We start from the raw sequence: 27984 nt of genomic DNA, 5'->3' as shown, positions 1-27984 counted from the left end.
TCCTGTTTCCCCTATACATATGTTTTGTTTATACGGTTGCATGGGATATATAAATTTTTAGAAGAGTGCAGATATACTTTTTTTTTTTTAAAGAAAGGAAAGGTGCTTTAATAAGAAAAGTCGGCAATCTAGGGAGATGGTGGACTCGTGTCCAGAGACCAACTCCAAAGATTCTGCTCAGCCATGACAGTTTGTTTTTGTTTTTTAATTGTTTTAATTGAAGTACACTTGATTTACAATGTCGTTAATTTCTGCTATACAGCAAAGTGATTCAGTTATACATATATATATTTTTTTCTTTATAAATTAAAAAAAAAATAAACTATTTATTTTTGGCCGTGTTGGGTCTTTGTTGCAGTGCACGGACTTTCTCTAGTTACTGTGCACGGGCTTCTCATTGTCATGGCTTCTCTTGTTGCGGAGCACGGGCTCTAGGCGTGCAGGCTTCAGTAGTTTTGGCACGCGGGCTCAGTAGTGACTTGCAGGCTCTAGAGCTTAGGCTCAGAAGTTGTGGCGCACGAACTTAGTTTCTCCGCGACATGTGGGATCTTCCCGGGCCAGGACTCGAACCCGTGTCCCCTGCATTGGCAGGCAGATTCTTAAGCACTGTGCCACCAGCAGAGCCCGTATATATTCTTTTTTTAATATTCTTTTCCGTTATGGTTTATCATAGGATATTGAATATAGTTCTCTGTGCTATACAGTAGGACCTTGTTGTTTATCCATTCTATATATGATAGCTTACATCTGCTAACCCCAACCTCCCACTCCATCCCTCTCCCAACCCTTTCCCCCTTGGCAACCACAACTCTGTTCTCTATGCCTGTGAGTCTGTTTCTCTTTCGTAGATAAGTTCATTTATGTCATATTTTAGATTCCACATATAAGTGATATCATATGTTATTTGTCTTTTTCTTACTGACTTCACTTAGTATGATAATCCCTAGTTGCATCCATGTTGCTGCAAATGGCATTATTTCGTTCTTTTTTATGGCTGAATAGTATTCCATTGTATATATGTACCACATCTTTATCCATTCATCTGTCAGTGGACATTTAGGTTGTTTCCATGTCTTGGCTATTGTGAATAGTGCTGCTATGAACATAAGGGTGCATGTATCTTTTTGAATTGGAGTTTTGTCTGGATATATGCCCAGGAGTGGGATTGCTAGATCATATGGTAATTCTATTTTTAGTTTTCTGAGGAACCTGCATACTGTTTTCCATAGTGGCTGCACCAACTTACATTCCCACCAACATTGTACGAGGCTTCCCTTTTCTCCACAGCCTCTCCAGCATCTGTAATTTGTAGTGTTTTTAATGATGGCCATTCTGACTGGTGTGAGGTGGTACCTCATTGTAGTTTTGATTTGCATTTCTCTAATAATTAGCGGCGTTGAGCATCTTTTCACATACCTATTGGCCATTTGTATTTCTTTGTTGGAGAAATGTCTAGGTCTTCTGCCCATTTTTCGATTGGGTTTTTTGTTTTTTTGTTGTTGGATTATATGAGCTGTTTGTATATTTTGGAAATTAAGCCCTTGTCGGTTGCATCATTTGCAAATATTTTCTCCCAGTCTGTAGGTTGTCTTTTCGTTTTGTGTATGGTTTCCTTTGCTGTGCAAAAGCTTGTAAGTTTGATTAGGTCCCATTTGTTTATTTTTGTTTTTATTTCTATTGCCTTGGGAGACTGACCTAAGAAAACATTGGTACGATTTATGTCAGAGAATGTTTTGCCTATGATCTCTTCTAGGTGTTTTATGGTGTTATGTGTTAAGTCTTTAAGCCATTTTGAGTTTATTTTTGTGTATAGTGAGAGGGTGTGTTTTAACTTCATCAATTTACATGTGACTGTCCAACTTTCCCAACACCACTTGCTGAAGAGACTGTCTTTTTCCCATTGTATATTCTCGCCTCCTTTGTCTGTAGGTGTGTAGCTTTATTTCTGGGGTCTCTATTCTGTTCCACTGAGCCTCATGTCTCTTTTTGTGCCAATACCATGCTGTTTTGATTACTGTAACTTTGTAGTATTGTCTGAAGTCTGGGCAGGTTATACCTCCCACTTTGTTCTTTTTCTTCAGGATTGCTTTGACAATTCTGGGCTTTTATGGTTTCATATAAATTTTAGGATTATTTGCTCTAGTTCTGTGGAAAATGGCATGGGTAATTTGATAGGGATTGCATTAAATCTGTAGATTGCTTTGGGCAGTATGGCCATTTTAACAATATTAATTATTTCAATCCAAGAGCATGAGATATCTTTCCATTTCTTTGATTCATCTTCAGTTTTCTTTATTAATGTTTTATAGTTCTCAGCATATAAGTCTTTCACCTCCTTGATCAGGTTTATTCCTAACTATTTTATTTTCTGGGGTGCAATTTTGAAAGGTATTTTTTTTTTTTTTTACATTCTGTTTCTGATATTTCATTGTTAGTGTAAAGAAATGCAACTGATTTGTGTATGTTAATCTTGTATCCTGCTACCTTGCTGAATTCATTTATAAGTTCTAGTAAATTTTTTGTGCAGTCTTTAGAGGTTTCTATATATAGAATCATGTCATCTGCATATGATGACAGTTTTACCTCTTCCCTTCCGATTTGGATGCCTTTTATTTCTTTTTCTTGTCTGATTGCTGTGGCTAGGACATCCAGTACTATGTTGAATATAAGAGGTGAGAGTGGACATCCTTGTCTTGTTCCAGATTTTAGCAGGAATGCTTTCAGCTTTTCCTCATTGAGTATTATATTGACTATGTGTTTCTCATAAATAGCTTTTATTATGTTGAGATATGTTCCCTCTCTACCCAATTTGGTAAGAGTTTTTTTTTTTTGGCCACGCTCTGTGGCATGTGGGATCTTAGTTCCCCGACCAGGGATCGAACCTGTGCCCCCTGCAGTAGAAGTGTGGAGTCTTAACCACTGGACTGCCAGGGAAATCCCTGGTAAGAGTTTTTATCATAAGTGGATGTTGAATTTTGTAAATTGTTTTTTCTCCATCTACCAGATATACATTTTTTGAGTAGGCAGTATGGCCACATGTTTTGAAATCAGAAGGTACAAAAGGACCTAAAGAGAAAAGCCTGTCATCTTTGTCCCCCAGTGACACTTCCCTGCACAGAAGTGACAAGTGTTGCTGTTTCCTTGTATATCCTTCCAGAGATCTTCTCTGTCTATACTAGCAAAAACACACATGTAGGCCTTCTTTCCCTTCTTTTCCACAAATGATAACAAACTGTACACTATTTTGTACCTTGCTTTTTTTCAGTTATATCTTGGTGATTGTTCCATGTCAGAACGTAAGGCATTTCCTCTTTCTTTATTACAGCTGCCTATTATTCCGTTATGTGTTTGCACCATAATTTGTTTTTCCAGTTTTCCTTTTTTTAAGATCCAGGTTGCTTTAAACCTTTTACTCTTTCTTTTCTTCATACAGCTCTCAAACAAAGTCCTATTAAATAAATATCAGAATATATACTTTTAACTAAAACAACAAAACAAAAATAATGGCAACAAAAATGACATAGAACCCACAAAGTGGTATGTGAAGAAGGAAAAAAGGGAAATCTGGAAATCCATCTAGTGGGAGTTCTCTATTAAAATCAAGGAGGCTCAATCTGTTTCTTTTTTAAAATATTTACGGATATAACTTTTTCTAAATGTTTTGTTAGTAATGGTCTAGTAAGTCTGGTTCTATAATCTAGTATAACTACTTCCATCTGAAGGTCCATTAGTTTACATTGAAATAAGAACGAAATCAATTAGGCTTCCGATTCCATAAAAACCTACAGTGCAAAACTTCAATAAAGCCAAGGCAGGGTATCCGAGGTAAAATCAATCTGTTCCAACCATCCAAGAAAAAGATAGTGCAACCATCACTTTGTATGAATAGCCATTTACATTTTGACAAGGTAAGGGCTTCAGAAAATCAACTTCATTTCTAGTAAGACTTGTGTCATTGCCACTGAAATTCTTATAATTTATGTTGAGTGACGTATAATTGTGTTGGTTGACTACAAATGAGCTGTGTAGTTTGTATAGTTAACTGGTTCTTGCATAGTCAGGTGGCTATCATATTGGGGACCAGTGCTTCCCACTTTTTACTCTTTAAGACAATTCTGTGGTAAACCCCCTTGTACATCATTAGAGGAAAGATCCTCAAAGGAGATACATCTCAACTCAAATAGCCTGAAGGCCATCTGCAGAGACTGATCTCACAGAATGATCCTTCTCTTCCTTGGCTGCTGGACACAAGAGTGACTTGCAACCTCTCCTTCCAGAACACCACATTCCTCTCAAGTGTGCCACACAGGTTAAGAAAGTGAGCTCTTAAATACAGATTTAAAAAAAAGAAAAAAGAAAAAAGAAAACATAACATTTGAAAGTCAGACTAGTTGCGTTTGAATCCCGGCCCTGCCATTTGTAACTGTGTGACCTTGGGCAACTTAACCTCTCTGAGCCTCAGTTTCTCTATCTCTAAAATACCGTGATGTGTTACAGTGAGGCCTAAATAATTATTCCAGTTATTGCACTGCTCACAAACATAAACTTGAATGTTCTATTATTAAAGGACACAAACCAAAAATTAACCCAAACTTTGAAATCACTTCTGGAAGCTACAGTGTGTTCTTTTCCTGGAGGGAAATCTGATATTAAACACCATATACATTTTGCTTGCCTAGAAAGATACATGGTAACTTTTCTGCCTTGCAGCACCAAACCACAGTGTAGCTGAGCCCCACCACTGTGCTGTCTGGCTCTAATTAAAGGCATGTTCTCTAAAACCGGGCTGTGAGAAACTGGGTAAAGAGGGTTTGTTTCAGATTCTGGCCTTATTAAGCAGATGAATGCAGCCAGCTAGCTCTGTGAAGTGCTTTGCAGTGAGTGGCAGGTGTCCCATATCCATCTGATTACATTAACCTAGAAAGGGTTTACTCTACGTCTAGGCAGGCTTCATCCCAGCAATCAGGCTGTGCCAGGGTGGGGGACTTTGCCCTTTGTGGGTTGGATAGCTGGATACCTGTTATCTGTTTTTCTGATTTGAAACTGCTGTTTTTATAGAAAGACCTAAATCCCCTCATTATCTCCAGCTCTTCTCTCTCACTACTTTTTGCTCTGTGAACAACCATCCAGGCATTCACCACATCTGCAAGAGTGCCTGGGATGGGCAGGTCTCTCCAACTGCCTGTTTGCTTTTTATAGCCTGACTCTGTATAGAATCGCCTCATTTCATATCTAAGGATAACTCAGGGGTGCCCTAGGTTTGTTTGTCTCAACAACTCATTCCCCTAGGCCTCTAAAAAATTCTGCAATTAACTCTGCTTGACATAGAAATTAAGAGAAAGGACATCTAACTTGCATTGTGGTGCTAACCTAAGAAGTATCTAAGAAGGTTAGAATCCTGGAATCATTGTCTCTTACCCAGAGAAGCAGTCTTGTTAACAGATGCAGGGCCTGATTTGAGCAGAATGCTGCCATTGTTAAGTGTAGGCCAAGGGCTTGTTCTTCTGAACACCAGTAAAACTTCCCAGCTGGTCAACTCTTTTAGCTTTTTCCATAAATGGGGGTTGAGGCAGTAGGAGTAGGAGCTCCTGAGGAGAAGATGGGGCCTTGTGTTGTTGAAAAGTAATGAACTGTCTTGTTTAGTTGATTTCTTCATTTTAGAAGAGCCTATGCATCCTGCACAATAAATGCTCAGTTGCTGGACTTCCTTCCTCTGCAGCATCCCCAGACAATGTGCCCACCAGGGGTTACCTGAGCTCATTAATTTAATCTCCAAGTGGTATTTTCAGCTTGTTGTTGCTTTACCAGAGTCTCACCCAGATCCCCACATTAAATCCAATTTCCAGACCCACTATCCCTGCTGTCCACCTCCTTCGGGCTCTGTGAATACTGGAATCTGGTGTGACTTTTTTGTCATCTAGTGGCTATTTGAATTCTGAGTATTTCCAATAAATTCAATTCAGCAATAGTTATTTGACGCCCATTTTTTACTAGGCACTGCTCTAGGTGTTTACGCCCTGAACAAAAGAAAAAAGCCATTCTGAGCTACATCCTAATAAAGGGTCAAAAGATCAAAAGCTTCCCACAAAGGTTTTATCAGATTCTGTGGAAGTGGTTTAGCAGTGCTGCCTACTCACGCAAGAGCTAGCACAGTGGGTGTGTGTTCACCCACACCCACACGTTACAGAGTTGGGATTTTGGTTAAGGGGGTGCCATGGGGTTGAAGTGATGGAGCTTGGATTCAAGGCTGGTTAGGGTGAAAAATGAAGACAGGAGGGAGGTGATAATTAGACAGTAGATGAGTCCAGGGCCTGCAGGAGGTATCTACAGGGTCAAAGAACAGCATCTGAAGGAGAGAGCTGGAAGTCAGAGAATTGATGCGTGGATTTAGTATTTAAAGGCTGGAACAGTTCTACAACCAAACATGGATGTCCTTATCCCAAAATAAAATGATGGGCTTTGTTTCATGAGCACTCTCCCTCATGAAAATAATTTTGTTCTTTTTAATTATATAGATCATATATATTTATAAAATAAATTATTTATTATTGTTTTATTTATATAATAAATTTATTCAAATATAAAATTATAATTTATATATAAATTTTAGTATTATATATGTTAATACACTATTCTTATGGATATATTCTTACAGGTATATTAATTTTTAAAATAGTATATTAATATATTCATAAGAACTCTTCATTTTTGAGAATATATTCTTACTATACCTCTTAATCTCCCACTCTGTCTTCCACCTTAATCTCCAGCTGCAACAGCAGGAACAAATTAAGCATTATTTTAAGATGCTGTTACAAAAGTCTTTGGTTCCTGTTCTTTTCCTGTATCTATCTCACCTACATTTGTCCTTCTTTTTGGCTATCCAGCACCCAAACTACTTTCACATTATTAACTAGTTCCCTTCCTCATGAAGCAAAGCCCACTTCCCCAGAAAGAAGCTGAAAGTATCAGATACTTGCTTTCCCAGAATCCCTTGTGGCTAGAGCTGCATACAGAACAAGGATGCCTTAATTAGGCATATTCAAGCTGTGAACTGGAAATGTGATGCAAAGATGCTGGGACAAGCAGAATCGTGTTCTGTGAGAATGGTGGCTGATGAGGTGTTTCTAGAAGCAGTCGTGACAGTAGTGCTCGCAGCATTGTCCATAGTCACGGGTATTTGCCATACAAGCTTTGTTGTCCGTGCCCAGGTGCTGGGGGCAGTAGTGACTATAGAACAACCAGACTGGTTCTGTAGTACCATTTGGGGTGTTATTCCTGGACGCATAGCTGCTAAACCTCTTTCTGATATATCCTTGTAATCCTTTCAATATATTCCATTTCTAACTACTGTACCCAGAAGACATTTCTGTTGCTTACACCTGAGTCAGAAGACTGACACAGCCTGGTCCAGCCTTACCTTAATCCTGTGAGCTGGCCTGTATCCTTCCAAAACATTTTCTTTTGGTCTGAGTTGGCAGCATCAGGTTCCATTACTTGTGTAGGTGGCAAATGTGATGGGGAAGAGTCTGAGCTTCAGGTCTACCTTTTACTTGCTCTGTGACCTTCAGCCAGTTACCCGGCTTCTGTGGGTCTCAGTAACCAACTCTAAGAGATAAGAGGGCACTTCCAACTCTGACCTGCTCTGGGATAGGATTTGGGTGACCCCTCAGAGGTCTGTGCTGAGTAATGAGAGACAGGTTGAACTGCTGATTGATGGTACCACCCCTTCCCCTTGCCCATGGAAGGTTCTCTTTTAAGTTCATAACATTCTAAAGCAAATAGGTTTATCACTTCTTCTCTTCCATTCATTTTCATACCTTCAAAAACACTTCCCCGAGGGACTTCCCTGGTGGTCCAGTGGCTGAGTCTCCACGCTCTCAATGCAAGGGGCCCGGGTTCGATCCCTGGTCAGGGAACTAGATCCCACGTGCTGCAACTAAGAGTTCACATGCCGCAACTGAAGATCCCGCGTGCCGCAACTAGACCCGGTGCAGCCAAATAAATAAATAAATTAATTAATTAAAAAAAAAAAAAACACTGGGTGAGACTGGGACAGTGAACATCCTGGAAGCTAAAGGAGGTGAGAGACAAAAGGGAATGGAAGGAGCTCCCTAAAAGCTCAGGGAGGAGAGACAAACATGTCCTTATCTTACCCTCTTGCAGACAGCTTCTTACAAGGAGCTTCCTCAGAGCAGACATACCTCACATCTTAAAAGCTAGGCCCTGGGACAGAATGCACCAGCGCTCAGCCCCTCCTCCTCTCTTCTCAAAATCCTTCAATAGCTTTCAAATAAGCCCCTCGTCTTTGCTCTTTCCCTCTCTAATCCATTCCCCATACCTTATCCCGAGGTGGCTTTCTAAAGTATACATGAGGTCATGTCTTGGCCACCTGTGTCTCCTTGAGTCATGGGCAGATGACTTAAATTTTCCAAGCCTCAGTTTCCTCATCTATAAAATGGCAATAATAATACCTACCTCATGGGGGTTGTTGTGAAGACTAAATGAAATGATAAGTAGGTAGCCTGTAGCATAGTGCCTGGAACACGGCAAGAGCTCCTGTGTTAGCTATTGCTATTACTACTTACTACCTTTATTGCCTATGATGTACAACCATCTGGTCCAGTGGTCATGAACACTTGCCGACGAGTCAGACACATCTGGGTTTGAATTCCAGCTCTACCTTTATTATTCATATGAGCTTGGGCAAGTCAAGTTATCTCTCTTCTGATTTCATTTCCATGAAATGAGGATAATAAAATCCTCCTCACAAAATTTTTGTGAGGGTAAAATGAGATAGTGTATGCATTTCAGAATTAGGTTAGACTAATAGAGGGCTCTAAACAAGCCATCCTCCCCCCTGCACCCCATAAAAGCTGAAGGGAGGCTCAATTGTTATTGAGGACTCAAGCTCTTTCTGTTTCTATCCTTCACCATCCTTAGTGGTTGCCTGATAGCCCAAGACAGCCAAAGTTTTAAGACTTCCTGGAATTCCCACCCAACACCTACTTACACATCATTGGCCAGAGCATAGTATAAAGTCACACCTAGCTGCAAGGGAGGCTAGAATTATAGTTTTTCAGCTGGACAGGTTGCCACCCAGAATGAAAAAGGGCTCATCAAGGAAGTGAGGCTTCTGCCAACGACCATTTGAGTGAGCTTGGAGGTGGATTTTCCAGCCCAGTCAAGCCTTCAGATGGCTGTAGTCCTGGTCAATACTTTGACTTCAACCTCAGGAGAGACCCTGAGCCAGTACTACTGAGCTAAGCTGCTCCTAGATTCCTCACCTTCAGAAATGGTGTGAGATAATAGATGTTGTTTTAAGCTACTAAATGTTGGGGCAATTTGTTATGCAGCAATTGATAACTAACACAGTAGGCAACAAGCCCCAGAACATTAGATTATCTGTGTCTTTGCCATCAATAGAAACCACAGCTATTTTCATATCACATTAAAGTTGCTGTAGATATTTAAAAATATTTCTACTCATCCTTACTTCAGAATTTCAGTATTATTAGATTTACTACTAGATAATACATGACTATGGTCTTCCATGTTTGTGTTATGTAGCTGGCCAGCTACTGGGCAATTCTGCACCGAGTGATCAATGTGTTTCTCACATTGATATCTTTGCTGCTTTCTAGGAATTTCTATCAAAAATCATTTGTTGATCAAACAAAAACAAACAAAAGTGCATTGTTTCCACTTTTGGTCCAGGTTTTGCAAACTAGACAGTTCAAATGAGAATTCTTAACTCTCCATATGGCAGCTTGACCTTGTGTAACGTGAGCAAGTGTGCAGTCTAGAAGTGTGGACTAGGAATTTTCAAACCTAACGGTTGAGGTAACTGTTACAGGATATTATTTAAGATAATTTATTATTGCTAACACATGATACAGGCCATGTATAGAGTAACAAGTTATGCAAGTAGCAGAGGTTCTTTCTTTTACTTTTCCCTTTGAACCCTCTTTTTGCACATTGTCTGTGTTTTGAAGTAAAGGCATGAACGAACACACAGTATTTGTACAGGCTGTATTTGCATATTATTTTTCCTTAGAAAATACTGAGCATTTAAAATAAGAAAACTGGAGGCAGGACTTTCAGGTATGGCCAAGTGAAGAGATCAGCATATCATTTACCCCAAAAGAAACTAGGACAAAAGGAATAGTTGACATAAAGAAAAATTGACAAAACCATTTCAGTTCCCCAGAAACAAAACAAAATCATACAACAATCTGAGAAGCATTTATGCTTGAAAAACTGCTGAACTTCAGGTAAGAATAGTGAGAATCTGTGATGTTCTGGCCTGGGCCTGCTCCATCACACTCTCCCTCTGGTTATCTGACACAGAGGTTCTAAATTTTAGGACAGTCAGGACCAGCACCTTCTCTGCTGTGGTCAGTGGGGGCTCACTCAATTTGGAGCAGAGGACAGTGGCCACACCCAACAGTGTTGTTGGTGAAAGTGACAATCTCAGAGGTAGAAGTGAGGAGGGCCAGTGGCTCTGCTAGCTTGAGGTTGTAGTCTTGGTTGGGGCAAGCGTGTTCCAGGCTGAGGCTGCATGCATGCACAGAGATCAGAGAGGGCCCAAGTCAGCGACACACTCCTGGCCAGCCCTGAGGCTTTAAGTATGTGCAGAGGAAATACAAAAGGATGTAGCAGAAAGTAAAAGCTGGATAAGACTGAAAATGGCCTAAACTATGCATACACTCCCCACCCGTGCACAGATCTATCAGTAGAGGACAGAAGATTTACTGGCTTGAGGTGGCTGAAGACAAGCTCTGTTTGATCAGGATCAGTGGCTGGCCACTAAGCTACACAGTACATGAGGCAATCCTCAGGAAGACAGAAGTAAAAATAAGAATAAAAAATAACGGGGACTTCACTGGTGGTGCAGTGGTTAAGAATCCGCCTGCCAATGCAGGGGACACGGGTTCGAGCCCTCGTCCGGGAAGATCCCACATGCCGTGGAGCAACTAAGTCTGTGCGCCACAACTACTGAGCCTGCGCTCTAGAGCCCGTGAGCCACAACTACTGAGCCCACGTGCCACAACTACTGAAGCCCATGCGCCTAGAGCCTGTGCTCCGCAACAAGAGAAGCCACCGCAATGAGAAGCCCACGCACTGCAACGAAGAGTAGCCCCCGCTCGCCGCAACTAGAGAAAGCCCACGTGCAGCAACTGAAGACCCAACACAGCCAAAAATAAAATTAATTAATTAAAAAAAAATAACAGAACAGAGACATCATTAGCTGTATACTGCAGGAGAGACAGATTTCATGGATTTAGCCCAGACAAGTTGCTAATCAGAGAAACAATAAAGAAACAAACAAATAGCAATAACAGTAACCTGCAGGGGGGGAATTAGAATTCAGAGTTGCTACAAGATATTATCTAAAATGTCCAATTTTCAACAAGAACTACAACAACCACAAATTATAAGACACACAAAGAAATGGAAATGTGTGACCCATACTTGGAAAAAAAAGTCAATATAAATTGACTCTGGGGGACTTCCCTGATAGTCCAGTGTGTAAGACTCAGTGATCCCAATGCAGGGGTTCTGGGTTCGATCCCTGGTCAGGGAACTAGATCCCACATGCATGCTGCAACTAAGAGTTTGTATGCTGCAAATAAGGAGTCCGCATGCCACAACCAAGAAGTCCACATGCTGCAACTAAGGATCCTGCGTGCCGCAACTAAACATGCCTCAACGAAGATCCCACGTGCTGCAGCTAAGACCTGGAGCAGCCAAAATAAATAAATAAATATTTATAAATAAATAAATAAATAGACTCTGAGTGAGTATAGATATTGAATTTCGCAGACAAAGACTTCAAAGAGGCTGTTATAATTATGTTCAAAGAACTAAAGGAAATAATGTTTAAAGAATTAAAAGACGTTACGACAACAATGAATCAACAAATAGAGATTCTTCATAAGGAGATGGAAATAGTAAGAAAAGAACCAAAGGATGTTCTGGAGTTGAAGAATACAGTAACTATCCAAAGCAATCTATACACCCAGTGCAATCCCTATCCAAATCCCAAGAACACTCTTTTTGCAGAAATAGAAAAATCCATCCTAAAATTCATATGGAATCTCAAGGTACCTCATAGCCAAAACAATCTTGAAAAGCAAATTGAAGGTCTCACACTCCCTGGTTTTGAAACTTACTACAAAGCTACAGTAGTCAAAACAGTGTGGTACTGGCATAAAGACAGACATATCGACCAGTGGAATAGAATAGAGGGCCCAGAAATAAACCCTTGCATATATGGTCAAATAATTTTTGACAAAGATGCAAGGACCTCAATGGGGAAAGGACAATCTTTTCAACAAGTGGTGTTGGAAAAACTGGATATCCATATTAAAGAAAAGGAGGTTGGACCCTTACTTTACATCATCTACAAAAATTGACTCAAAATGGATTCAAGACTTAAATGTAAGAGTGAAACTATAAAACTCTTATAATAAAATATAGGGGAGAATCTCATGACATTGTATTTGGCAATGATTTCTTGGATATGACATCAAAAATATAGGCAACAAAAGAGAAAATAAATTGGACGTCATCAAAATTAAAAACTTTAGTTCATCAAAGGACACTGTCAACAGGGTGAAAAGGCAGCCTGTGGAATGGGAGAAATATATGCAAATCATATATCTGATAATTAATATATGGAATACATAAAGAATTCCTACAACTCAACAACAAAAAACCCAACCCAATTGAAAAATGGGCAAAGGATTTCAACAGATATTTCTCCAAAGAAGATATACAAATGGCTAATAAGTACATGAAAAGATGTTCAACATCACTAATCATTAGGAAAATACAAATAAAAACCATAATGAGATTGCAATATCACTTCATTATCACCCCCATTAAGATGGCTATTATGAAAATAAACCAAACCACTAAAAATCCCCAGAAAATAACAAGTGTTAGTGAGGATGTGGAGAAATTGGAACCCTTGTGCATTGCTAGTGGGGATGTAAAATGGTGCAGCTGCTGTGGAAAATAGTATGGCAGTTTCTAAAAATATTAAACATAGAATTACCATATGATCTAGTAATTCCATTTCTGGGTATATACCCAAAAGAATTGAAAGCAGGGACATGAGCAGATACTTGTACACACATTTTCAAAGAAGCCTATTCATGATAACAAAAGGTGGAAGCAACCTGAGTGCCCACTGATGGATTAATGGATAATCAAAATGTGGTATATACATACAGTGGAATATAATTCAACCTTAAAAAGGAAGGAAATTCTGACACATGCTACAACATGCATGAATTTTGAAGACATTATGCTAAGCAAAGAGAGTGAGTCACAAAAGGACAAATATTGTATGATTCCACTTATATGCGGTACCTAGAATAGGCAAATTCATACAGATAGAAAGAAATATGGTGGTTTCCAAGGACTGAGGGGAGAGGGGGAATAGGGGGTTATTGTTTAATGGGTAACAGTTTCAGTTTGGGAAGATGAAAATGTTCTGGAGATGAATAGTGGTGATGGTTGCACAACAATGCAAATGTACTTAATGCCACTGAATTATATACATTTAGAAATTGTTAAAATGGTAAATTATATGTTATATATGTTTTACCACAAAAAGTATAATAACTAAATGAAAAATTCATTAGAGGGGCTTAGTAGCAGATTCTAGATGGCAGAAAAAAAGTATCATTGAACTTGAATATAAATAAGTAGAAATTACCCAACTGAAGATTTTTTTAAAAATTGAAGAAAATAAATGGTGGTTAAAGACCTGTGGGACAACATCGTACAGACATTAGGCATACAACATATGTCTAATGGTTGTATCCAAAGGAGAGTTGAGAGAATAAAGGGAAGAGCTTTTTTTTTTTTTTTTTGAATAATGGTCATAAGCTTCCCAAATCTGATGAAAACATGAATCTGTGTATCCGAGAATGCAACAAACCTCAAGAAAGATTAATACAGAGATCCACACCTAGACACATCATAGTCTAAGTGTTCAAAGACAAAGAGAAAATCTGAGAGCAGCAAGAGAAAAATGATTCCACATATAGGGAGCATTAATACAACTGTTGGCTGACTTCTCATCCAGAACAAGGGAGGTCAGAAGATAGTGGAATGACATATTCAGTGTGCTGAATGAAGAATTCTATATCCAGCAAAACTACCCTTCAAAAATGAAAGCAAAATAAAGACGTTACTAGGTAAAGACAGAAAACATGTTGCTATTAGAGCTGCCTTATAAGATATACTAAAGGAAGTAATTTAGACTGAAAGGAAATGACACCAGAAAATGACCCAAATCCATAGGAAAAAACGAGGAGCACTAGAAATGGTAAATACTTGGGTTAATATGGAAGACTCTATGAATATATTTTTCCTTCTTTTCTTGACTATCCTAAAAACCATGAGATTATAACACTGTATTACTATGTGATATATATGATAAAAACTTTGTGAAAAAACTGTGAATGATGTAAAAAACAAGAACCATTATTTCTAGGAAGGCACAGAAAACCATTCAACACCATGTGCAACAATAGTGAGATTCTTGGAAGGATACAATTTTTGAGCTACTGCTGCTATAATCCGTGTGTCTGTCTGAGGATTAAAAGTCATTAAAGGTGATAAAACCAGATAAAGTGTAAAACTTGCCATGTTTTATAAATTAGTATACATATTTCTTGAATATCATTTTACTTAACATACAAATTACTCATTTATCTGTAGGTTCATAAAAACAATTTACTTAAAAACCATACAAAAATTGTGTCAAAAATGTCACTTGGAGAATTAAAATAAATAACAACAGTAATGTATAATAACCTAACGCTATTATAACCACATACATATATACATACTTACATTAGGGAGAAGGAAGAGTTCTTACTTATAATAGAATGCCACCCATAAAATTCAGAAGGAATGATGGAGTTAGAAAGCCACCGTTTAGTAGATAATACAGTGAAAATTGGTTTAGGCAAGAGTAATCCTCAGATGCTAAAACTAGTTGGTAAAGGTTTGATGAGGAACAGAACATGTATATAGTTTCAAAATACTTATTAATTGCAAAGGGAAAAGTAGTAACTTTACAGGGGAGAAACTTAGACACCCCCTTAAACCCCTGATCAAATTACTATCACTAGTAATGGTACAGATTGACATCATGCCCCTCCCCTGCAATAAGAGGGACACAGCAGTGCCATTTCTATGCTATCCTTGCCAAAAGTTCATGATTCCAATTTAATCATGAGGAAACATTAGATTCCAATTTGGGAGCATTTCACAAAACAACTTTTTAAAAATGTCAAGGTTATGAACTACAGAGACTTAGGAACTGTTCTGGGTTAAAGAGAACTAAAGAGACATTCCATAATTTGAAGTATGATACTGGATAGGCCCCTAGACCAAAAAAATTTTTCCAGCTTATTGAGGTATTATTGACAAATTAAATTGTAAGATATTTAAAGTATACAGTGTAATAATTTGATATATGTATACATTGTGAATGGATCCCCCTCCCCATCAAGTTAATACGTCTGTCACCTCATGTATTTACCCCTTTTTTTGGTGAGAAAATCTAACTTCTACTCTTTTAGCAAATTTCAATTGTACTATATAATATTATCAACTATAGTCACCATGTTGTACATCAGATCCCCAGACCTTATTCATCTTATAACCAACAGTTTGTGTACCCTTTTACCAACCTCTCCCTATATCCTCCAACCCCCATCTCCCAGCCCCTGGCAATCACTTTTCTACTCTCTGTTTCTATGAGAGCGACTTTTTTCCCCCCCTAAATTCCTCATATAAGTGATACCATACAGTATTTATCTTTCTCTATCCAGCTTTTTTCACTTAGCATGATCCCCTCTAGTTATATCTGTATTGTTGCAAATGATAGGATTTCCTTATTCCTTTGTATATGTATATGTGTGTGTATATCTATCTATCTATCTATCTATCTATCTATCTATCTATCTATCATCTATCTATATATCACACTTTCGTTAGCCATTTATCCAAAAAAAATTATTTACTACAAAGGACATTATGGGACAATTGGTGAAATATAAATAAGGTCTGCAGATTAAAGTATCATATCAATGTTAACTTCCTGATTTTGATAATTATACTGTGGTTAAGTAAGAGACTATCCTTGTTCTTATGAAACAAACACTTTAGTATTTAGGGATAAAGAGGTATCATGCCTGCAATTTACTTTCGAATGGTTCATAAAAACAATATGTTTATATAGAGAGGTAAATGTGTATGTATGTGTGTATAAAATGATAATAGAGAAAACTACATATATATAAAGAGCTACATATGTGTATAAATAGAGAGAAAATTATAAAGTAAACGTGGTAAAATGTTAACAATTGGGGAATCTAGTCCAGGGTATCTGAGAATTCTATGTATTATTCTTGAAACTTTTATTTAAGTCCAAAATTATTTCAAAATAAAAAAATTAAATAAGTAAATTGAATCAAATGCTTTATTTTAGCTTTCTTTAGTATATTTTTTTTACCAACCCAATTTAAAATGAAATGTCAAAGAAAAGGAAGTGATGGTGACAACCATGTATTATACTGTTTCACTTGCATTATCGAATGTGTTAGAACACAAAAGCCAGAGTGGGGTGTGTATGTGTAAAAATTAATGTGAATTGAAGTATAATGTCAGCAAAATTGAAAAAGCATCTTACATCTGCCCAGCCTAAGGGGGCATCTAAATAAGATGTGGCTCTCAATGTAGCCAGTTCCCTCTTTTTGTATCCTGTACTCATGCTGATACCATCAAAGAAGAATTCTTATTTTGTGAGTCCTTTTGGAAACTACAAAGGCTATGAACATTTTGAAAATGGTAAACATATTGTTTGCCAAATAAAACTTTGGAAAGAAACCTTCATATTCTGCACTGATGGAGCCCCTGAGATGCTTGTTAAAGCATCTAGTTTTGCTACTTGCATGAGAAAGGAAACTCTTCACATCACTCATTGTCTTTTTACACAGACAAGCACTGCAAAAAGATTCTTCTAACAGCCCTGAAAAAGAAGTTTTGTCAACAGCCATAAATGTCCTCAACTTTATCAGAGGCAGATCTTTGAGTCAAATGCATTTTAAATTTTTTTGTAAAGATATGAGAGCAAAATATAAATTCCTTCTCTACCACACAGAAGTTTGCTGGTTTTCATGAATATATGCCTTCAAGCACTTTTTCAAACTAAGGGCAGAAGTTGTACTTGAACAGAAATTTAAAAAAGAAAGAATGAAAAGAAAATCCACTCTTGGGACATTATGAAAAATTTTTTTCATATATTGGCTTACCTGACGTATACTTTTAATCATGTGAAGAGTTAAATCTTTCAATTAAATGTTATGGGGTCAATGTTACATATGCTTCTTAAAAAATTTAAAAACATTTTCAGTTAAGTGATCGATAAGGAAGAAACTGGAAGATATGCTTTTCTAAGATGGAGTTGTAATACAAAATTCTGTCAATTTCTTTGAAAAGAGAAGTCTGCAAATTTCTGGAACACTTCAGAAGCCTTTCAAAGGTTATTTCTATCTTATGGCTTCTAAGTTAAACCACAGATATGCAATCCATTTCTTTCTTATATAAATTGGATCAAAGATGTTAAGTTGTTGATCTAACTGAAGATGAATTCATTGATCTTAGAACAAAAAAGTACAATTGGAATTTAACTCAAACATACTGGAAGAATTCTAGTATTCTTTGAGAAAGCATTATTCTTGCCTTGATTTATAAAAAACTTTAGAAGCTTTAATTCCATTTGCAAAAATAAATCTTTATGAATCGACAAATGGGGATTTTCAAAAATTCTGACCATCAAAACAAAAATTAAAAATTGATTGAATTTCCAACAAAACGTGTGTGTCAAAAACCATCTCACAATTTAGTTTTCTTAAGTCAAGCAACAGCTTTCTCACTGATATATATATGAGGTAATTTTTTTTTACTCAGGTAAATTTTACATCCAGTGAAATCACAGATGTTAAGTGTGAACAGTTCCATGAATTTTGACAATGTATGTACCTGCGTAACCACGAATTCAATCAAGATATAAAATATTTCCAACACCCCAAAAAGTTTCCTCATACCACTTTTCAGTCAGTTCCTCTGTTCCAGAGCCAACGACTGTTTTGATATCACCATAGATTAGTTTTTAGTGTTCTTGAACTTCATATAAATAGAATCATAGCATAGATACTCTCCCATGCTTGGCTTCTTCCACATATCATTATATTTTTGTGGTGATTATAAATAGAGCTGCTATGAACATTCATCTACAAGTGTTTTTGTGTGCATATTTTTTCATTTCTTTATAAATACCTAGAGGTGAAATTGCTGGGTCATAGATTACGTGTATGTTTAACTTCATGAGAAACTGCCACACTGATTTCCAAGTAATGTACGAGAGTCATGGTTGCTCCAGATCCTTATCAACATTTGGTTTCGCCCGTGTATTTAATTTTAGCCATTCTAGTGGGTGTGAAGTTGTATTTTATTGTAGTTTCAATTTGCATGTTCTTGATAACTAACAACATATAGTTAAGTTGGCTTTTTAGTGTACAGTTCTATAAGTTTTAACACATGTGTAGATTTGTGTAACTACCACCGCAATCCAGATACAAAACAGTTCCAACACCCTGAAGAGTCCCTTATGGATCCCAGTTGTTTTATGGTCACACCTTTCCCCCATTCCTAACTCTTAACAATTACTACCCTATTCTTTGTCCTTATGGTTCTGTCTTTTCCAGAATGTCGTGTAGATGGAGTTATACACTATGTAACCATTGGAGCCTGGCTTCTTTCACTCAGCATTTGAAATTCTTTCATGTTGTTGCCTTTGTCAATAGTTTCTTCCTTTTTATTGCTTATGTAGTATTCCATTGTAAAGGTGTACCATAGGTTATCTATTTTCCTATAGAAGAACATTTGAGTTCTTTCTAGACAATTATGAATAGAACTTCTCTCTGTATAAACATTTGTATTTGGCTTTTGTGTGAACATAAGATTCACTTATATAGGTAAATAGCTCACTGTGACTCCTGGGTAATAAGGTACACATATATTCCAGTTTATAAGATACAACCAAACTGTTATCCAGAGGGCTTGTTCCACTTTCCATACCCATCAGCAATTGATAAGTATTCCAGTTGCTTCACATCTTCACCAGCACTTGGTATTGTCAGATTTTTAAAAAATCATAGGCATTCTAATAGGTGTGTATCTTACTGTGGTTTTAATTTGCATTTCCATAATGACAACTGATGTTGAGTATCTTTTCAGGTGCTTATTTGCCACCCATATATTTTGTGTGGTGAGCGATCTGCTTAAATCTTTTGCCCATTTAAAAAATTGTATTGTTGGGGCTTCCCTGGTGGCGCAGTGGTTAGGAACCCGCCTGCCAATGCAGGGGACATGGGTTTGAGCCCTGGTCCAGGAAGATCCCACATGCCGCAGAGCAACTAAGCCTGTGTGCCACAACTACTGAGCCTGCGCTCTAGAGCCGTGAGCCACAACTACTGAGCCCGTGTGCTGCAACTAATGAAGCCCACGTGCCTAGAGCCCATGCTCCGCAACAAGAGAAGCCACCACAATGAGAAGCCTGCGCACCCCAACGAAGAGTAGCCCTGCTCGCTGCAACTAGAGAAAGCCCACACACAGCAACAAAGACCCAACGCAGCCAAAAACTTAAAAAAAAATAAAGTGAAAAAAAAATTGTATTGTTTGTTTCCTTACTGTTGAATATTGAGAGTTCTTTATATATTGTGGATACAAGTCTGTAGTGGGATATATGATTTGCAAATATTTTCTCTCATCTGTAGCTTCTCTTTTCATTTTCTTAATAGTATCTTTTACAGAGCAATAGTTTTCAGTTTTGATGCAGTCCAATTTATCAATTTTTTTTATATAGATCATGATTTGGTGTCACATTTATGAACTCTTTGCCTAACCCAAGATTATGAAAATTTTCTCCTATGTTTTCTTCTAAAAGTTTCATACTTTTAGAGTTTATGTTTAGGTCAATGATCCATTTTCGTTTAAGTTTTGTATCAAGGTACAGTTTAGTTGAAGATGATGGTGATAATGACAATTGCATATGGATGTTGAAACAGTGTTCCAACACCTTATGTTGAAAAGACAATTCTTTCTTCACTGAATTGTCTTTGTACTTTTGTCAAAAAGCAATTGACCACATTTGTATGAGTCTATTTCTAAACTCTATACTCTGTTCCATTGATTATGTGTCTATTCCTTTGCCATTATTACAATGCCTTGATCACTGTAGCTTTATAGTAAGTCTTTTTCTTTTAGTAGTAAGTCTTAAACATCAGATAGTATGGACTCTCCAGATTTATTCTTCTTTTTCAAAATTGTTTTTGGTATCCAAGTTCCTTTGCTTTTCCACATAAATTTTAAAATCAGTATGTTTGTATCTACAAAAATTCCTTCTGGCATTTTTATTGGAATTGCACAAAGTTGATAGATCATTTAAGAATAATTGAAATCTTAACTATATTGAATCATCCAATCCATGAATGTGGTATTTCTCTCTCTGTAGGTCTTTGATTTATTTCATCATAATCTTGTAGGGTTTTTTAGCAGATATATTCTGAACAAGTTTTTAAGAACACTTCATTTTCTTGACACTTTTGTAAATGGTATTTAAAAAATTTTGATATCCAATTGTTAATTGCTAATATATAGAAATATCAATTTTTGTTTGTTGACCTTGAATTCTGCAAACTTTCAAAACTCACTTATTAACTCTAGGAACTTTTTTTGTAGTTTCTTTGCGATTTTCTATGTAGACTTCATGTCATGTGTATAGGATCCTCTTCTTTCTTCCTTTCCAATAATATGTCTTTTATCCCCCTGCCTTATTGCACTGGCTAGGACTTCCAGTAGGATTTGATTGAGCAGTGAAAGTGTTTATCCTTACTTTGTTCCTGATCTTGTTACCAAGTCCTAGCTCACACTGTCACCGCATGACAGGCCAATAAATCAAGAGACGAGGTGTTGGGGCAAGGAATAGCAACTTTATTTGGAAAGCCAGCAGACCGAGAAGATGGTGGACTAGTGTTCCAAAGAACCATCTAACCTGAGTTAGAATTCAGGCTTGTTTTATACGAAAAGAGGAGGGGGTGTGGCTGGTTGTTGCAAACTTCTTGGTGCCAGCCAGATGCAGAGAGGATGTGATAATCCTTTGTTCTTGTAGTTATCCATGTCGGGTCTGGTCATGATGTTCCTGTAAACCTCCAACAAGACAATGTTATTCTCTATTCTGCAACTTTTTATATGTGAATAAAAATTGTTATACCTTTAAAGGTCAAGCCTGGGAGGCAGAGTCTTGAGAAAGGGCTATTATGTATATTTCAGGCTATAGGCAGCATTCCTCTACAGATGTGCAGAGCAGGCAACAGAGCACAAAGGTTAGAGCTAAAGGAATATATCCAATGTAGAGGCAGGTTTGTTCGTTTGTTGCAATCTCAGTGGGAAAGCATTCAGACTTTCATCATTATGTAGGATTTTATACATGTATGTATGTATATATAAACATATTATACTAATTGTAATAATTAATACATGAATATATATACCCTTCCCTTTTATCACTAGTTTTTAATCATAAATGGGTATTGAATTTTCTGAAATGCTTTTTCTGCTTCAATTAATGTGATTATGAAGTTTGATTTTTATGTCTGTTAATAGGAATTACATTGATATTTTAATATTTAACCAGTCTTGCATTCCTGGGATAAACACAACTTGGCCAAGGTGTAGAATTCTTTTTATACATTGCTGGATTTGATTCACTAGTATTTTGTCTAGGACTTTTGTTTCTAATGTTCGTGAGGGATGTTGGACTGCAATTTTCTTTTCTATTCCTTTCCTTTCTTTTCTTTCTTTCACCCATGCCATGTGGCTTGCGGGATCTTAGTTCCCCAACCAGGGATCAAACCTGCACCCTGGCCAGTGAGAGTGTGGAGTCCTAACCACTGGACTGCCAGAGAACTCCCCAATTTTCTTCTATTGACCTTCTCTGGCTTTGGTATCAGAATAATGCTGGCCTCATATAACACTTTGGAAAATGTCCCTTTCTCTTTTATTTTCTGGAAGATATTGTGTAGAATTGGTATAATTTCTTCTTTATATGTTTGTAGAGTTCTACAGTGAAGCCATCTGACCCTCAATTTTTTTGAAGTTTTTTTAAAAAATTAAAACTATGAAGTCAATTAAAAAAAACAGATATAGAACTATTCAGGTAATTTATTTCTTCTTGGGTGAGTTTTGGTATTTTGTAGTTTTTAAGGAATTGGTTCATATCAATTGGTCCATTTATATGTATAGAGATGTTCTCAGTATTTCCTTATATCTTTCTAATGTTTGCAGCATCTATAAAGATACTCCCCATTTCATCCTGAAATTGGTCATTTGTATCTCCTTTTTTTTCTCTGGATGGCAAGAAGTTTATTAATTTTACTTACTTTTTCAAAGAACCAGCTTTTGTTTTCTTTATTTTTCTGTTTTGAATTTCATTGATTTTTGCTTTTATTTTTATTACTTCCTTTATCTGCTTACTTTGAATTTATTTGCTCTTCCTTGTCTAGTTTCTTAAGGTGGAAACTTTGATTGTTGAATTGTGACCTTTCTTCTTTTCTGATAGAATCATTTAACACAATAACATTTACTTCTAAGCATGATTTAGCTGCATTCTGCAATTTTTGATATGTTGTACTTTTATTTTCATTTTCTTAAAAATATTCTCTAATTTCCTTTGAGATTTCTTTTTGATGCATGGATTATTTAGAATAATTTCCAAATATTGGAGATTTTTTAGGTATCTTTCTGTTACTGATTTCTACTTTAATGCTATACAGTCAGAGACCTTACTTTGTTTGATTTCAATTATTTTAAATTTGTTAAGGTTGTTTTATGATCCAGGATATAGTCTATCTTGGTACACATGTGTACTTGAATGTGTATTCTGCTGTTGTTGGGTGAAGTGTTCTATATGTGTCAATTAGATCCAGTTGGCCAGTGATGTTGTTTGTTTTTCTATATCCTTGATGATGTCTGTCTCCTGTTCAATTGATTACTGAGAGATGAGGGTTGAACTCTTCAACCATAATTTTGGGGTTGTCCATTTTTCCTTTAATTTCTATCAGTCTTCACTTTTATTTCGAAGCTCTGTTGTTAACATACATATTTAAGGTTGTTATGTCTTCTTGATGAGTTTACTCTTTTATCATTATTCAGTGTCCCTCTTTCTCCCTGATAGTTTTTCCTCACTCTGAAGTCTACTTTGACTGATACTACTGTAGATTTTTAAGCTTTCTTTTGATCAGTGTTTTCTTTCTTTCTTTTTAAAAATTATTTATTTATTTATTTTATTATTTTTTTTGGCTGTGTTGGGTCTTCGTTTCTGTGCAAGGGCTTCCTCTAGTTGCGGCAAGTGGGGGCCACTCTTCATTGCGGTGCACAGGCCTCTCACTATCGTGGCCTCTCTTGTTGCGGAGCACAGCCTCCAGACGCACAGGCTCAGTAGTTGTGGCTCACGGGCCTAGCTGCTTCGCGGCATGTGGGATCTTCCCAGACCAGGGCTCGAACCCGTGTCCCCTGCATTAGCAGGCAGATTCTCAACCACTGCGCCACCAGGGAAGCCCCCAGATCAGTGTTTTCTTGGTATATAATTTTAAAAATCCTTTTAATTTTAACTGACCCTTATATTTAGTGGAGTTTTATAAGGCAGCATATAGTTAGCTCTTAATTTTTGTAGTCTTTTATGACAATCTCTTTTAATTGGTCTACTTAGACCATTGTCATTTAATACAGTTATTGACGTGTTTGGATTTAGGTCTGCCATTTTATTAATTTTGTTTATTCTCTCTGTTTTTCATACTTCTGTTTCTCCTTTCCTGCCTTCTTTTGGATTATTTGAAATTTTAAAATATTCCATTTTAATTGATATAGTGAGTTTTTTACTATATCTCTTTGTATATTTTTAAAATTCAAATCATTAATTTTTAAAGTAAGAAATAAAAATACATCTTCTTAAGTTACCTCTGACTTGGTTTTCTGATTAGGAGACAGGGATGAGTGTGGCAGGGAATATAAGACAGAGAATTCTGAATGTAATTTCTTTACTGTTTTCATTTGCCTACTCCCAAAATGAATTTGAAGCAACCTTTACTGGTGTTATATATTTCTTTGTGTGGATTCAGTTTACTGTCTGGTGTCCTTTCTTTCAGCTTGAAGGATTCCTTTCAGTAGCCTGTAAGGCAGTTCTCATAATGACAAATAATCTGATTTTGTTTATCTGGGAATGTCTTTTTTTTAGACTTATTTTTGATCGTGGACCATTTTTAAAGTCTTTATTGACTTTGTTACAATATTGCTTCTGTTTTATGCTTTTTTTGGTTTATTGGCCACAAGGCATGTGGGATCTTAGTTCCCCAGCCAGGGATCAAACCTGCACCCCCTGGATTGGAAGGTGAAGTCTTAACCACTGGACTGCCTGGGAAGTCCCTATCTGGGAATGTCTTAATTTTTCCTTTATGACCCTCCTACCCCCACACAGTGATTTTTTTTTTTTTTTGCAGGATAGTTTTGCTGGGTATAGAATTCTTGGTTGACAGTCTTTGTCTTTCAGCACTTTGAATATGTCATTCTAGTGTCTTCTGGCCTCCATGATTTCTGATGAGAAGTCAGGTGTTAAACTTATTGAGGATCCCCTATTACTCCATTTAACCTTAATCACCTCCTAAAAGCCCCATCTCCAAATAAGTATCATTGAGAGTTAGGACTTCAACATATGAATTTTGTGGGGGACACAATTCTTCCCATACAAGCCTCAGTAGTGAAATTTTCATATCAGTTACTGTATTTTTCAACTCCAGAATTTCTATTTGGTTCCCTTAAAAAAAAAATCTCTTTATTGATGTTTTCTATTTGGCGAGACATTGTCCTCATACTTTCTTTTAATTCTTCAAACATGGTTTCCTTTGATTCTTTGAACATATTATAATAGCTGATTTAAAGTCATTGTCTACTAGGTTCCACTTCTGGGCTTTATCAGGTACGGTTTCTATTGACTGCTTCCTCCCACCCCCCTGTGTTTGGGTCATACTTTACCATTTCCTTGTGTGTTGAAACTGAATATTTAAAATAATGTGGCAACTCTGGATATAAGACACCCACCCCCTTCCCCAGTTTGTTTTTGTTGCTGTTTTTCAGTGATTTTCCTGAACTAATTCTATAAAGTCTGTATTTTTTGTCATGCATGGCCACTGAAGTCTCTGCTTGGTTAGCTTAATGGTCAGCTAACGACTGGACAGATTTCCTTACATGCTTGGAGCCAATAAATCTCCTAGCCTTTGTTGGGGTGTGGCTTCAATGCACTAATAGGAAGTTTACAAATCTGCCTTAGCCTTCACCTCCTGCTTGTATAGAGCCTCACCGTCAGTCAGAGGTGAGAGATTAGGGCCTTCTCAGGTCTTTCCTGGGCATGTGCACAGCCCTGCTCATTCATGTGGCCTTCTAGATACCCAGGAATATTCTGGGGCTTTTCAGAGATCTCTATGGGCAACTCATTTCCAGATATTCCTTTTAAGGTTTTTGTTATCTCCATCTGGTAATGATGCTTCAGGCAGCTGCTATGTTAAACAATTGCCACTGATTATTTTTGATAATGCCTTGCAAATAGAACTGTTTGCACAGAGTGACCTCTGAGTCAGGTAGAATAAGAAAAGCTATGAGAATGGAGATTTTCAGCAAGCTGCCAGGTAGGTCAAATAGTGACAATTCTCTGGGGATAGGGCTTTTGGGGAGCTCCAAACCTGTTTTATTCTCTTCAGTGGCTTCTAGGTTGCTGGTTTTCACAGCCACTATAGTTACAAGGCTGTTGGTTTTCAAGTCTACCATGGAGCTGGCAATAGGGAGATAGGATTGGGGCAAGTTAAAATGCCACAAAGTGCATTGTTCTTACTGAAACAATTTTTATTGAAGAAACACTCCTTGGATTTTTGCAAGTCTTTGGTTAATTTCCAGAGTTCTGAAAAAGTTGATTTTGACAAATTTGCCTGTGTTTTCATTGCTTTTCTGAAGGACTGTATTTTCAGAGGTCCTTACTATGCCATTTCAGAAGTTGGAATTCCTGAATCTTTTTTTAAGAAGTTGTTTTAGGGATTATAATATACATACTTAACTTTTCACAGTCTATTTAGAATTAATATTTTACAACTTTCAGTGGAATATAGAAACCTTATCACCGTATAGGTCCTTTTGCCCTCCCCTATTTATGTTATAGTTGTCATACATAGTATGTTTATATACATAAACATCAGACAATGTTATATTTTTTGCTTTCAACTCTCACATAAACTTTAAAGAACTTAAAAGAAGAAAAACAGTCTATTATATTTACCTAGATATTTTCCATTTTTATTGTTCTTCCTTCATTCCTGAGATTTCTGATGTGAAATCTACAGTTGTTCTAATTGTTGTTCTCCTATATGTGATACATGGTTTTTCTCTGTTTTCAAGATATTGTCTTTGCTTTTAGTTTTCAGCAGTGTGATTATGACAGGTGTGAGAATATATTTCTTTGAGTCTTTCCTGTTTAGAGAGTTCTAGGCATCTGGAATCTGTAAGTTTATGTCTTTTGCCATCTTTTGGAAGTTTTCAGTCATTATCTCTTAAAATATTTTTTCTGCACCAAGTATTTTTTCTTTCTCCTTTCATTCTGGGACTCTGATGACATGAGTGTTAGACATTTTGGTATTTCTCCACAGGCCCCTGAAGCTCTGTTCAATTTTTTCCCTCATTTTTTCTCTTTGTTGTTCAGATTGGATAGTTTCCATTGATTTATCTTCAAGTTCAATGACTCTCCCTCTGCCACCTCCATTCTGCTATTGATCCAATCTAGTGAAATTTTTGTTTCTCTTACTATATTTTTCAATTCTAAAATTCCCATTTGGTTATTTTTTAATCTTTTCTTTCTCTGGTGAGACTTACTATCTTTCAATTATGTTAAGAGTCTTCAGGCCTTCTATTAGATCATGATTATAATAGCTGTTTTTTTCAATTTTGGTAAAAAAACACATAACACAAAATTTACCATCTTAATAATTTTATTTTTATTTATTTATTTAGGCTGCGTTGGTTCTTCGTTACTGCACGCGGGCTTCCTCTAGTTGTGGTGAGCAGGGGCTACTCTTCGTTGCGGTACGTGGGCTTCTCATTGTGGTGGCTTCTCTTGTGAAGCATGGGCTCTAGGCGTGCAGGCTTCAGTAGTTGCAGCACGCGGGCTCAGTAGTTGCGGTGCATGGGCTTAGTTGCTCCACAGCATGTGGGATCTTCCTGGACCAGGGATCAAACTCGTGTCTCCCGCATTGGCAGGCAGATTCTTAACCACTGCACCACCAGGGACGTCCACCATCTTAATAAGTTTAAAGTGCATAGTTCAGTAGTGTTAATTATATTCATATTGTTGTGCAACAGATCTTCAGAAGTTTTTCATATTGCAAAACTGAAACTCTTTACCCATTGAACAACAGCTTCCCATTTCTTCCTTCCACCAGTCCTTGGCAATTCTACTTTCTGTTTCTATGTGTTTGACTACTTTAGATACTTTAGATACCTCACATAAGTGGAATCATACAGTATTTGTCTTTTTGTGACTGGCTTATTTCACTTAGCATAATGCCCTCAAGGTTTATCTATGTTATAGCATGTGATAGAAGTTACTCCTTTTTTAAGGTTGAATAATATTCCATTGTATGCATATACTACATTTTGTATATACACTCATCCTTTGATGGACACTTGGGTTACTTCTACCTCTTAATTGTTGTAAATAATGCTTAGGGAACATGGGTATGCAAATAGCCCTTTGAGACCCTTCTTTCAATTCTTTTGGATATATACCCAGAAGGAGAG

General features: G+C 37.0%; 1 long non-coding RNA gene across 1 annotated transcript; it reads right to left on the bottom strand.

Annotated features, from left to right (window-relative positions):
* Window positions 1-186: 186 nt before the first annotated feature.
* LOC309637645 lies at window positions 187-26646 on the bottom strand. Its single transcript, XR_014250718.1, has 2 exons — window positions 5419-26646; window positions 187-3448 (listed from the first exon to the last, which is right to left on the bottom strand). It is a non-coding gene; the product is annotated as an uncharacterized lncRNA (long non-coding RNA).
* Window positions 26647-27984: the final 1338 nt, after the last annotated feature.

This window comes from Balaenoptera physalus (genome assembly GCF_965194825.1).
Source record: "Balaenoptera physalus genome assembly, chromosome: 11".
Taxonomy (NCBI): domain Eukaryota; kingdom Metazoa; phylum Chordata; class Mammalia; order Artiodactyla; family Balaenopteridae; genus Balaenoptera; species Balaenoptera physalus.
The sequence above is the reverse complement of the archived record's forward strand: the minus strand, read 5'-3'. Positions and strand labels throughout refer to the sequence as shown.